This window comes from Entelurus aequoreus, linkage group LG07, assembly GCF_033978785.1.
Source record: "Entelurus aequoreus isolate RoL-2023_Sb linkage group LG07, RoL_Eaeq_v1.1, whole genome shotgun sequence".
Classification (NCBI taxonomy): domain Eukaryota; kingdom Metazoa; phylum Chordata; class Actinopteri; order Syngnathiformes; family Syngnathidae; genus Entelurus; species Entelurus aequoreus.
This window is the reverse complement of record NC_084737.1, coordinates 66,260,170-66,274,827: the sequence shown is the minus strand read 5'-3', so window position 1 is coordinate 66,274,827 and position 14,658 is coordinate 66,260,170. Positions and strand designations below refer to the sequence as shown.

General features: G+C 38.6%; 1 protein-coding gene and 1 long non-coding RNA gene across 8 annotated transcripts in view; one reads left to right on the top strand and one right to left on the bottom strand.

The window, feature by feature from the left end:
* Window positions 1-5,346, top strand: part of LOC133654183 (uncharacterized) — a 69,612-nt gene extending 64,266 nt beyond the window's left edge. The window contains exon 3 of the long non-coding RNA XR_009826848.1: window positions 5,066-5,346. This is a non-coding gene — a long non-coding RNA (uncharacterized LOC133654183). The remainder of the gene's footprint in view (window positions 1-5,065) is intronic.
* Window positions 1-14,658, bottom strand: part of samd11 (sterile alpha motif domain containing 11) — a 229,877-nt gene that overhangs the window by 63,038 nt on the left and 152,181 nt on the right. The gene's annotated exons all lie outside the window — the stretch shown is intronic.

The window sequence follows — 14,658 nt, the reverse complement described above, 5'->3', positions numbered from 1 at the left end:
CCTGAACTTCTCAGAGAGGTTAGGGGGTTATTATCCCATGGCCGCTTGCTCGCTCTAAGCCATGGACGGCAAGGACATTGTTAGTGAGGTAATTAGCGCACTTTTCCTGAGCTGTCCCGCCTAATGAGGGGCCGAGGACTATCACCCCTCCTTTTTTTTCTTCTCAGTGGGTGGCGGCAAGGTCACACTCAAGCCCTGCGAGATGGAGAGGCGGCTGAAGTTTAAAACCCAGTCACCTGAGTCAGCGCTCCCACGGGAGCCGCTAAAGCCCGAGTTAGGAAGGACGAGAGCCTCAGGATGGCGTGTGGGGCTATTATTATTAGTGGTCGCTAAGAAGGACACGAGCCGCCATTTTATCCTGAGCTCATCCCCGTACTGGCCAACTCTGTCCTTTTATCCTGAACTACAGGAGAGACACACTGACCCAGACGCTGGGGTGATTGAAGGCTGTTAAAAGTCCAACTCTCTATCGTGTTAGGGATGTCACAAAACTCTGTAACTACTAGGGCTGCGAATCTTTGGGTGTCCCACGATTCGATTCAATATCGATTCTTGGGGTCACGATTCGATTCAAAATCGATTTTTTTTTCAATTCAACACGATTCTCGATTCAAAAACGACATTTTTCCCATTCAAAACAATTCTCTGTTCATTCAATACATAGGATTTCAGCAGGATCTACCCCAGTCTGCTGACATGCAAGCAGAGTAGTAGATTTTTGTAAAAAGCTTTTATAATTGTAAAGGACAATGTTTTATCAACTGATTGCAATAATGTAAATTTGTTTGAACTATTAAATGAACCAAAAATATGACTTATTTTATCTTTGTGAAAATATTGGACACAGTGTGTTGTCAAGCTTATGAGATGCGATGCAAGTGTAAGCCACTGTGACACTATTGTTCATTTTTATTAATTTTTTTTAAATAAATGTCTAATGATAATGTCAATGAGGGATTTTTAATCACTGCTATGTTGAAATTGTTACTAATATTGATACTGTTGTTGATAATATTCATTTTTGTTTCACTACTTTTAGTTTGTTCTGTGTCGTGTTTGTGTCTCTTTTCAATTGCTCTGTTTATTGCAGTTCTGAGTGTTGCTGGGTCGGGTTTGGTTTTGGAATTGGATTGCATTGTTATGGTATTGCTGTGTATTGTTTTGTTGGATTTATTAATTTAAAAAAAAAAAACTTTTAAAAAAAAAAATAGATTTTTGAAAAATGAGAATCGATACTGAATCGTACAACATGAGAATGGGGATTTGAATTCCAATTGATTTTTTTCCCACACCCCTAGTAACTACGTCCAAAACTGAACTTAGACTTAGACAAACTTTATTGATCCACAAGGGAAATTGTTCTACACAATAGCTCGGTTACAAAGGATGGAAAGGATAATGCAGGTATAAAGTAGACTAAAAATGTACCATAGTATCAATATAAAATATAACATATATGTAATATTTACATTAGGGCTGGGCGATATATCGAATATACTCGATATATCGCGGGTTTGTCTCTGCGATATAGAAAATGACTATATCGTGATATTCGAGTATACGTTCTCACGCAGTTGCTTTTAGCTGCGGGCATTACACTGTCTCTCCTTCCTCCTTCTCACAGAGACTTAAAACAAGCGCACCTTCTTACACACGCTCCCGCGGAGCAGAGAGGTAGCAACATGGTAACGTTAGCTGTGATGCTAACGGTGGTAATACGAGAGAAAGAAGGTGCGAATCTGGTAAAAAATGAAGGAAGAATTCATTCCCAAGAAAAACGGCACGGGGTCCATCGTCTGGCGGTGGTTTGGCTTCAAGCGGGAAGATGTTGAACAAGTATGCGGCAAAAGCGTTGCTACAAAAAGTAGCAGCACTGCTAATGTAGCATCATTTCAAAAGTCACCCGCTAGAGAATGAGGAGTGCTTGAAACTCCGCATGTCAACATCTCCGTTCGGTGCCACACCCACAAAATGCCGAAGCAACCATTTCCAGATCAACACCGTATGAAAATAATAGTCAACAACAGAAGGAGATAACGACCGCAGGAACCTACCACACAGTGAAGGACATACACTATTTGATTTCTTATTATGCAGCTCATTTTTATTTAACAGTTATTGAAATATATTGTGTGACATCATGCACAAAAGTGCACTTTATTTGTTTTAAACTATTGTAGTGGTGTTCTGTACAAAAAGTGCACTTTAATTTAGTGTTGTCATCTTAGTGACATCATTCACAAAAGTGCACTAATAGCTTGTTTTAAAATGTCTCACAATCTTGCACTTTCTGTTTTGGAAATGACATGAATGTTTGTGCCACTGCTTAATAACTGTTTAATAAATACAGTTTTGGTCAATTGACTTAGTTGTGAATTCCCTCTCTGCATGAAAGTTTAAAATAAGCATATATTAATGAAGTATGAACAAGAATGTTTTAATGTAGACACATAGAATCATCATACTGGTGTGATTATATGCATCAAGTGTTCATACAAGGCTAAGGCAAAATATCGAGATATATATCGTGTATCGTGACATGGCCTAAAAATATTGAGATATTAATAAAAGGCCATATCGCCCAGCACTAATTTACATATTATATATACATTATATAATATATACTGATATATTATATGATTATATAATATATACAATACAGCACAATACAATACAAGCTAATATACAGCACGGTGGAATAAATAAGAATTGCGATTCGGATGCCAATCGATTTTTTGGCGCACCACTAATTAACACATATTGATTATGCAATTTAATTTGTCCGTACATGATCTTTTACCTTGACCATGGATGGTTACCTGAAATACGGTCATTAATCAGGTCAATGCATACACCAGTGCAAGGATGAGTGAGGAGACTCCCACTGGTGGCAAATGTTGCTTCAAAACAAACTTGACAGTACTTACTAACTAGAAATCTAAGTTTTGACCAAATAAATTATGTGCATTCAAGAATTTTTGTTGTTGTTATTTTATGACATTTTGAGAATAAAAGTGCATTTGTATTCAAATATGGGGGTCTTTACCAAAGTTTGTTAATATTTTCCAAGCAAATTAATAATTGGGATTACCGTATTTTTTGGAGTATAAGTCGCTCCGGAGTATAAGTCGCACCGGCCGAAAATGCATAATAAGGAAGGAAAAAAACATATAAGTCGCACTGGAGTATAAGTCGCATTTTTTGGGGAAATTTATTTGATAAAACGCAACACCAAGAATAGACATTTGAAAGGCAATTTAAAATAAATAAAGAATAGTGAACAACAGGCTGAATAAGTGTACGTTATATGACGCACAAATAACCAACTGAGAACGTGCCTGGTATGTTAACGTAACATATTATGGTAAGAGTCATTCAAATAACTATAACATATAGAACATGCTATACGTTTACCAAACAATCTGTCACTCCTAATCACTAAATCCCACGAAATCTTATACGTCTAGTCTCTTATGTGAATGAGCTAAATAATATTATTTGATATTTTACGGTAATGTGTTAATAATTTCACACATAAGTCGCTCCTGAGTATAAAGTCGCACCCCCGGCCAAACTATGAAAAAAAAACACGACTTATAGTCCGAAAAATACTGTAATCAAAATCAGAAATGTTATTAATCCAATTTTTTTTTTTTAAATGGCACTTTTCATCCTTTGTAATGTTCTGATGCAAGCCATATTTAACGATATGTCAAAAAAATATATGTTGTACAACTTGTGGGCCAATAAAAACCTATCTGCGGACCACAAATGGCCGGTGAACCAGACTTTGGACACCACTGCTCTGATGACTAAAAATAACACCTGGAGTGTTATTGCTGAGCCTGGTCTTTTTTTATGGAACAGGTGTCGCAAAGAAGCCGTTAAAAACAAAGCAAAGGCAAAAGACGCATCAGTGTTTCCCACACATTCATTTATTTGTGGCGGCCCGCCACAAAAAAAATTAAAAATTAAAAAAAGAAAAAAATTTTTTTTTTTTTTTTTTGTTGTCCTCTCCAGCTTGTCAGGCAAATCATAAAGTTCATGTAGATGCCCATATCGGCTGTTCAGATTTACTTTACAAAAGAGAAGTGTAGGATACTTCTCTTGTTGCCTTATTTGTATTTGACTTTATTAAATGTATTTATATTAGAAACACAACATGTGTATATAACAAAGGGTGCAAAGTCTGCAGGCAGTAGGAAACACGTGGTTAAGTGTAGGGAGTAAAACTGATGGCAGTCTAAAGTTCAAGATTTTTGGAGCTCTTTGTTCAGTGGATCAGATGTTTGATGAAGCTCTGTGTCTATCTACCACCACTACTGTTTTCTGTTTATTTGTTACTGACTGTGGCAGGACACCTCTGCCTCTGTTTCACTTTATGTTGCTGGTAAATAATATGGTTGTAGTAGTAGGCTAAAGTTCATTTAGGGCTATATAAATAAACATTGATTGATTGATGATTTAGTATGCACTAATTAAAGGGGCAGAGCTTTATGAGACATTTTATCTTTTATATTTTATAAGATATATTTTTTGTAAGAACCACAATTAATAAATATATTTAAGTATCTGTATATAAATATGTACATAAAGTGTTGTAATTATATTGTAAAATGGATGGATGGATGGACGTTTAAAACAAAACTGTTATTATTAATTAGTAAGTATACATTTTTTTAGCCTTTTTAGAGAAAATCATATGATTGTAGTAAATTATGCAAATTACTCGATGATGTCATAGTGACCGCGCCCATAGCCACACCCCCACCGCCACAGGTATGTTGGCAGTTTATGGGAAACACTGCGCATATTTTACTTATTACATGAGGACAGTTCAAGTTTGTCCGACCTTAGAGATGTATTTGACCTGAAAATTGTGGTTGAAAACCAAAATCAATCTTAATCTTAAAGTTTCTACTGCTTCAAAGTTGCTCCAAACATATGACTCCGAGAACACCACTGATGACAAATTTCAGGGAAAGCAAAGTCTATTGCATAATGTCATGATGCTGAGAAACTCTGTTCATGTGCTTTTTTTTCTGCTCTTTTCCCTTTACAACAGGAATCTACAATTCAGAACAGTCCAGACTACAGGAAAGGACAAACACCCAACGGTGCCCCGCTGAGGCCTTGGCGTGCAGATTCTGAGGTGGCAACGCTGGAGGTCACAGTGTGAGCTGGCAGGAGCTGGCGGCTCAGGCACCCAGACGCCACGTCTCACACCGCCACTGGCAAAGTGCTGACAGAAGGACTGCGGGGATGTGAAGGTAGACGAGTGAGAGAGTGAGAGAGAGAGAGAGAAGCAAGTCGAGAGCGGGGTAACATTGTGTTTGGAGATTTACTAGGAGGTGTATCCAGAATATATTTAAATAGTATAAAGCACTATCCAATGTTTAGCCTGTATGGTAACATCTGCTGTGTTTTGGGCTCGTACTATGGCACACATATACAGAAGCCAAGCAAGCAGAAGTAGGAACAAAAAAATATAGAAATAAATGTAACTGGGATTCACATCTCCCTTTTGTTGTTCCTCTATCGCTTGGGTGTCATACTCTGGCCTGCGGGCCAAATTTGGCCCGCCGTGTAATTTCACTTGGCCCTTGAGGCGATTGCAAATTAACACTAGAGCTGGCCCGCCGATTATATACAGCGTTGGTGCTGCGGTAACACCGCATTCACCGCTTATTCTCATACTTGCCAACCCTCCCGGAAAACTCCCAAATTTCAGTGCCCCCACCTAAAATCGTCACGTCCGCTTTTAATCCAGTCCAACGAGTGTTGGCCCAGTCACATAATATGTGCGGCTTCTGCACACACACACACGTGAATGCTACGCATACTTGATGAACAGTGATACAGGTTACACTGATGGTGACCATATAAATAACTTTAACACTGTTAGAAATATGCGCCACACTGTGAACCCACACCCAAACAAGAATGACAAACACATTTCTGGAGAACATTTGCACCGTAACACAACATAAACACAACAGAACAAATACCCAGAATCCCATGCAGCCCTAACTCTTCCGGGCTGCAATATAACCCCCCCCCCCCGCCCCCCCCCCCCAACCCCGCCCACCTCAACCGACGCTCAGGGCGCATATTTCTAACAGTGTTAAAGTTATTTATATGGCACCATCAGTGTAACCTGTATCGCTGTTGATCAAGTATGCGTGGCATTCACATGTGTGTGCTTACAGAAGCCGCACATATCTTGTGACTGGGCCGGCACGTTGTTAGAAAGGATGAAAAGTGGACGTGACGACAGCTCGTAGAGGACGTTAAATGCCTTTAAGGCACGCCCCCAAGACTGTGGTTCGGGTGGACTACGAGATATAATGACTGTTGAACACCTTCGTTCGATAATGAAGGTTGCCTCAGCTCAAAGCCTGAGCCCCGACATTAATGAACTAGCATCCAAGATGCATCCAGGTATCTGGCTTGGGCACATCACATTAGATCAGTGTGTTGCAAACTGAGCAGTTTAAAGTCCAGAATGGTTGGTTTATTCATTGTTATTTTATTTTCAAATGTATTAGCCTGTAGAAAAAGTTAATGTTGATATTTACCTCAGAAGGCTGCAAATAGAAAAGAGGCATTCAATTTTTATTTAAATTGTATTTGATATGCCATTGATATTTTTTTATTATTATTATTATTATTTGAAACTCGATTTTGCATGTCACTATAAAGTTATATAAGCCTTGCTTGTTCAATATACAATGCAAAACTTGTTTGGGTCCCTATTAAAAGGTTAATTTGTTCAACCTTGGCCCGCGGCTTTGTTCAGTTTTACATTTTGGCCCACTCTGGATTTGAGTTTGACACCCCTGCTCTATCGGCACAACAGCACAAAAAGAAATAGTGTCATCATCAGCATCATATAGGTTATTCACCAATACTCTTGTCTAGACTTTTTACCCATCTAATTTTCATATAGGACATTTCACAAGAATTAGTTGTAGATAAAGACCATGACGGCATCAAATGTACGAGACACCAAGTTATTTGTACTGTAGCTAACACAGTTTGGCCATGGAAAATGAGTGTAAACAATGCCGAAATGGCTTCAAACAAAAATCTCTTCCGGAAAACCATAAACCCACCCCCGAAGCTCTCTAATTAACACTGAGAAGAGAGACGTTTCCAGTAAATTCACAGGGTCCGTGACCCCCATGCCTGGAAGAAGGGAATGACACAGTTGTTCAATACTGCCAGAAGACAAAATGTTGAATGCATTACAAATAAAGTTGGTTCCCCGGTCTACGAGAACCCCAGCTCACAAGTTTTTTTTGTCGGTTATGCTTAAAGCAGGGGTGTCCAAACTTTTTCCACTGAGGGCCGCACACGGAAAAATTAAAGCATGCGGGGGCCATTTTGATATTTTTCATTTTCAAACCATAACAATATATATAGATTTTTTTTTTTTTAACAATTAGGGATCCTGTCATTAAAATGTTAAAAACAAGTCAAATTATTATTGCCTATTATTATATATGCCTTTTCTGTCAAAGACAACTTTGTTTTTTATAGTAAAACTGAAATATGCCCAAAACACCGCCCAAAACATTCAGAAAGCAATGTTTGATGTGAAGTAATTGGAGCCCTAAAAAGATCAATAATGCATGACACCATTGATTTTATTTTCATTATTATTTTTGATTAATCACAGTGAAAAGATAAATAAAATCCCACTAAATATCTTTGGGATCCAAAAGGTACTCCACTCATAAAGTGATACATTCTTATTATTATTTGTTTTACTTTAAACACTTAAGTTACGAGATCAACTTCAGATACATCTGTCGATTTTACGTTTGAACTATTATTTTTTTGTTTGTTTTATGCTCTTTTGTCAAAGAAAACTTGGATGTTTTTATATGGCAACCACACAATATATGCAATATTTTTCCACATAAAACATTTTAATGTGAAATATTTGAAGTAATTGGAGCCTTGTAGATGTCAATAATTCGTTATTATTGATTTTTTGTCTTTTTTTTGTTTTTTTGAGCAATGGCAAAAAAAGGAAAATAAAGATAGACAAAATTTTAAAAAAACAGCCTGCATGGCAGCTTTGTGTCAACATTGCAACGTTTTCTACTTAGATTTCACCTCATTCCACTTTTTTCATGTTTTTTTGATTTTTGCAATGGCATTTCCAGAATGTGTGGCGGGCCGCTAAACAATTAGCTGCGGGCCGCAAATGGCCCCCGGGCCGCACTTTGGACACCCCTGGTTAAAGTAACCAGCCTCCCCACCACTAGTTGGCATAAATTGAATGCCAGAGTGACCCCTGTATGATCCCACCAGAACATTGAGGTGTCTTGCTAGCATTAACTGATAGCTAGCCAGCAATAACATTGTTTTTGCCAACCGTGGGAACGAAGAAAGTAAGTGTGAAGGACAGTAGTAAGAAGAAGACATGAATGATCCTTGTTGAATTAAAGAAATAAATAATCGAAATACACGACCAAAGAAGCAGTACGAGCATAGCACTTTACAACTTCACCATATGGAAGCAGTCAATAAAGGCTATAGTAACACCAAACCATAATATTAAAACAATTTTTAAACGGCGGACATTTATCCATGAAAATATGAAGAAGCGGCTGATGGTGTGTTTGATGTTGAAGTAGCCAACGACATGATTGTATAAAACTAATGTAATTATCTGCAGTACCTTCTACTGTATTGTTTTTGATACAATGTTCGTGATCTGGGACACGGGTGTCAAAAATGTGTCAATTTTCAGCCCGCAGCTCGTTATTCATTGGCCGGCGACATGTTCTGGAGATTACATTAATTAATTATTAATGAGGTATATTTGATAGAACACTATTTGCTTTGTCACCTATACCAAAAAAATATTTATTTTTTCCCCAAATAGTTTAGCATATTCTGATGTAAACTGAATTGGTTTCAGCATCTTTAATGTATAACATGTATCAAAGTGGCACCCTCGCATTCTACCATTTTTCAGTATACGGCCCTCGTGGAAAAATGTGGACACCCCTGAAGTTTGTTTATTTTCATTAAAAAGCATATTACGTGTTAATAATGTGGTGTTTTCTGGGAGCCCAGAACGGAATAATTGAAAATCAATTTATTTCATTTCAACATATATTGATATACATCTCTGGCTATGGATGGATAGAAACACAACTCACACTTAACTGTTCATTTAAATATGTTCCATACCCTCTTCATCAAATTTTGTTTATCACCAATTATTACTTTATTCAGTAATACTATACGTTTTAAATAAATGAAGGTGATTAAGTGCTAAATGGTTTGTTCAGCTGCATATATATTTCCCAGTAGGCTACACAGAAGACATCAGTAGGCTCCGCAGATGGTCGCTGGGTAATTACCCAAATTCTTAGTCAGCACTTTTTAATCAAAGTCTAAATGAACTGAAACAAACAATTTTGCCACTAAGTATACAATCCAACCAGGCGTCATGGCAATACAAGTCACAGGCACTTTGCATCTTATCCAGTGATTGCTCTGATATGCTAAACCAACCAGCATGGGCGTAGCACCAAATATAGAGCCACCTATCCCACACTAAATCCAATGTCATAAAAACATACTTTGTATGTTTACATGCACTTAAAACTTATCATTGCATGGATTTGATTGAAAACAGCTTTTTTTTACAATGGTAAATTTTACTTGTCGAGCGATTTTCTACCTTTAAGCACTTTGACACTACACTATTGCCACATTCCCCTACTGATGACTCAGCATCAGGAGCAGATGGGGGTTCAGTATCTTGCCCAAGGGTACTTCAACATGGTCATAGAGGGACTGAGGGTCAAATCCGCAACCTTCAGATTGGGAGGACAACCACTCTACCATAAACACATAAAAATCTTAATTAGGTGTTTGACCTCATTTTTTGACATATCTATACCTACATCTATTTATTAACACATCTAGAACATACCTGTATATATACAGTATATATATACATATATATATATATATATATATATATATATATATATATATATATATAGCACAGGCCAAAAGTTTGGACACACCTTTATTCAAAGCGTTTTCGTAATTTTCATGACTATTTACATTGTAGATTGTCACTGAAGGCATCAAAACTATGAATGAACACACGTGGAGTTATGTACTTAACAAAAAAAGGTGAAATAACTGAAAACACGTTTTATATTCTAGTTTCTTCAAAATAACCACCCTTTGCTCTGATTACTACTTTTGCACACTCTTGGCATTCTCTCGACAAGCTTCAAGAGGTAGTCACCTGAAATGGTTTTCACTTCACAGGTGTCATAGTTTTGATGCCTTCATAGTCATGAAAATAAAGAAAACACATTAAAATGAGAAGGTGTTTCCAAACGTTTGGACTGTACTATATATATATATATATATATATATATATATATATATATATATATATATATATATATATATATATATATATATATATATATATATATATATATATATATATATATATATATATATATCATCAGTGGATAATACAAATCGTAATAATACATCATTATATATACAGTGTATATACAGTATATATACTCTTCTTAAAAGCTAATGATGCCTCTGTTTTTTATTTTAATCAAGGGTATTTGAATGCACCACAGTTACGGGCAATAAGATTAAAAAGTGAAAACATACCTTCCTCCTATGCTACAACAAATAGATTTGAGAATGTTTACTCCGATCGCCTCTGTGAGTGAATGCTGAAAGGTCAGCTTTGATGATGTTATGACGTCTGTGTTGATTGTTCCAAGTTAGGTTTGCCGCTGTCCAGGTGGTACAAACCATTTTGTATTTTTGATCGGGGCTGTAGTACTTAGTCTTAGAACTTACACGGCTATATTAATTTTATATTAACACTTATGAAGTCTTGTTGATGAATTATATATGGGCCGAAAAAAAAATCTTAAATTTGTACAAAACCTGTGCAACATCCCAACACCAAATTCCAAAGGTAATCCCAGTTTCTATCAATGTATTACACCGTGGCTCAAGGTAACAAAACCTCCAGAAAGAAAAGCTAACATCTGTCCTTTAAACAACCAATCACCAAGGTTGTCCAAGGTTACGTTAGGATGGCATATTTTGGATAAATACTTGGCACATTTGGCCTCAATCTAAATCAGTGGTTCTTAACATTGTTGGAGGTACCGAACCCCACCAGTTTCATATGCACATTCACCGAACCCTTCTTTAGTGAAAAATCAAATGGTTTTTTTTCTCAAATTCAAGACAAGGTTATATGTTTTTTTTACTGGTGCACAAAATGAACCGTGCACGAACATCATCTTGTTCAAAGAACAAAACCAACACAGTGCATGAACTCACAACAAATTACACACCTGCAAATCAGATGGAAAATTAGAGGGAACATTGTTTAGGGTTATCCATAATACGGCGATAGGGAGAAGTTTTTATTTACACGATGAGTCGGGTGTGTCTTGACCTCCGCGGCGGAGGCTCCGCCGAACCCCTGAGGCCGACTCACCGAACCCTTAGGGTTCGATCAAACCCAGGTTAAGAACCACTGATCTAAATGAAGGTTGTCGCATACAAGTGTGTACAACACATAGCAGCCGGGAGCCCTGATGATACACACTTCCTCTCTCTCTCACACACACACAAATATATAGGGACGTCCTGTATTTTTCACATCCATTGGGCAAATCCAATTTGTTAGGACCCTTCTGCGACTCACTTACGAAGCTGCGGTCAATGGAAATCACATTTCTGTGATTGGACATCCCATTATCCCTTTCGTCCAGACCTGCATCGGCGGATAAAGCGGGGCTGAGACGGATGCCCGGGACAGACTGGAGCTGCGGCTCCAGCGAGTCCGTCGCCTTTCAAAGGGTAAAAGCCTGACATATTAGTCATAAGTGTTCTTTAAATTCATTATCATCTTAACACGCCAGCGGCGCAAGTGTCAGGGGGATGGGAAGCCCTCTTAAATGAGGTTAGTGGATCCATTTAAAGCGTCACAGTTGGTGTGCTGTCCGCTGTGTCACACGCGAGTCTCAAGACATGAAAAACATCCCCTCCCCTAATGAGGTTGCACAAGCTGCTAATAATACAGCTGGGGACTTTCTGAAGTTAATCAATGAAGAGCCGCTGCATTACATTCGGCCACAGTCAAATTTCGGGATCACACAAATGTGTTTATTCACGCATCGACTGACCGCAAATTCATGCCACTCCTATTCTAAAAGTCTTCAAAAGACTCATTGTAAAGGGTGCAATTTTATTCCAAGTTATAGTTAAAGTCCCAACGATTGTCACACTGCATTTGACCCATCCCCATGTTCACCCCCTGGGAGGTGAGGGGAGCAGTGAGCAGTGGCGTGCGCCGCCCTCTGGAATCATTTTGGTGATTTCACCCCCAATTCCAACCCTTGATGCTGAGTGCCAAGCAGGGAGGTAATGGGTCCCATTTTTTGTAGTCTTTGGTATGACTCGGCCGGGGTTTGAACTCACGACCTCCCAATCTCAGGGCGGACACTCCAACCACAAGGCCACTGAGCTGGTTTTCAGTTATGGTGGCCTCGGCGACAGTGTGGCGTACACGCCATCAGAGAGCAACAGCCTGATTGACTCAAACCAATGAGATGACCTCACTGTGACCTTTATGAAGTTGATTATTATCTGACAGTTGTATCTACTCCCATTTGCTGATTCATGATGTTGCGTTACCATGAATAAAACATGTGTCGTTCTATTTAAGATAATGGATACCACTTGTAAGTAAGTAAGTTAGTACATTTTATTTATAAAGCGCTTTTCACAGATAAAATCACAAAGCGCTGTACAAAACTTAGGTGAAGTAAAACAACAATTCAATTTAAAACAACAGGGGCAACATTATAAAAAGGATACACAGTGGATTAAAAATGATAGTTAAAAGGTGCATTAACTAAAAGCTTTACTAAAAAGAGAAGTTCTCAAATGTTTCTTAAAAGTTTCAACACAGTCAAGATCACGGAGGGACTGGTGCAAATTGTTCCAGAGTCTGGGAGCTATAGCCTGGAATGCCAGGTCTCCACAGGTTTTAAAACAAGTTTTCGGGATCTTTAGAAGACCCTGGCCTGAAGACCGGAGGCTGCACCCTGAGGAGTAGGGGCGTAACAAGTCCGTGATGACCAAGGAGCTGGTCATCGACTTCAGGAAGAGAGTGACCCCGGTGGAGCCCATCAAGATCCAGGGCCGGGAGGTGGCAGTAGTGGAGCAGTATAAGTACTGTACCTGGGAGTCCACTTGAACAGCAGACTGGACTGGAAGGACAACTGCAAAGCTGTTTACAAGAAGGGCATGTGCAGACTCTTTTTCCTGAGGAAGCTTAGGTCCTTTAATGTGTGCAGCAAGCTGTTGGAGATATTTTATCAGTCTGTTGTGGCCAGTGCACTGTACTTTGCAGTGGTTGGTTGGGGGAGCAGCACCAGCAAAAGGGACTCAAACCGGATTGATAAACTGATCCGGAAAGCCGGCCAAACTATTGGCACGCAGTTGGAGGCGTTTGTGTCAGTGAGGGACAGGAGGACACTGGACAAACTGCTCGCCATCATGGACAATCCTGCCCACCCACTACACCTGACAGTTAAGGGACAGCGGAGTTCATACTCCAACAGGCTCCTTCAGCTTCCTTCCCGCACTGTGCGATTCAAGAACTCCTTCATTCCGTACTCCATCTAGCTGTATAATCACTCGCCATACAGCAATAGATGACATCTGCCTATTACTTGACACCTGACATGTTAGCTACTTCTCTTTGTTTATAATGTTTATAATGTCTATTTTCTATTTCCTGCTGGATCTACTCTCTATTTTATGCTGCTGCTGTCACATATGCTGTAATATTGTACATGGTCACTGGTATATATTGTATATATGTTATAGACATAATATAATATATCTGTATATATATTATTCTGTACACATATTATGTATATATTCGTATATATGTTAGATTTTTTTATCGCTATATTAGTCTATTTATACCTGCATTGTCCTTTCCATCCTTACACTTTCCATCATTGTAACGGAGCTACTGTGATGAACAATTTCCCTTGTGGATCATTAAAGTTTGTCTAAGTCTGAGTCTAAGTCTATGTACTGAGGGGCCCCACCATGCAACGCACGGAATGTCAGGACTAAAATGTTAAACTCAATGCGGAATTTAACTGGAAGCCAATGAAGACTGGATAAAACGGGGGTGATATGGGCTGTTCTGGGTGCACCGGTCAAAAGTCTGGCAGCCGCATTTTGTACAGTCTGAAGTCTCTTTAGCATTGACTTGTTGAAAAGGGTGAAGAGAGAATTGCAATAGTCAATGCGAGACGAAATGAACGCGTGAATGATCATTTCTAGATCCAATTTTGACAACAAGTTTCTCAATTTTGAATACCAGACAGCTCAGGTTTTTTTATGTTTTTGAATTTCTATTTCTGCAGGCATGCTTTGACGCAGCACACACACACGCCCCTCCATCAATTCATCCTAGACTAATTTACTCTGTTTGTATGAATTAATCACTTGATGTGCGAAGATCCTCAATCGTTTTAACTGGGCTGCAAGAATAGAAGTCTATCAGGATGAGCGCAGGCTCCAATGCGAGTCATTTCA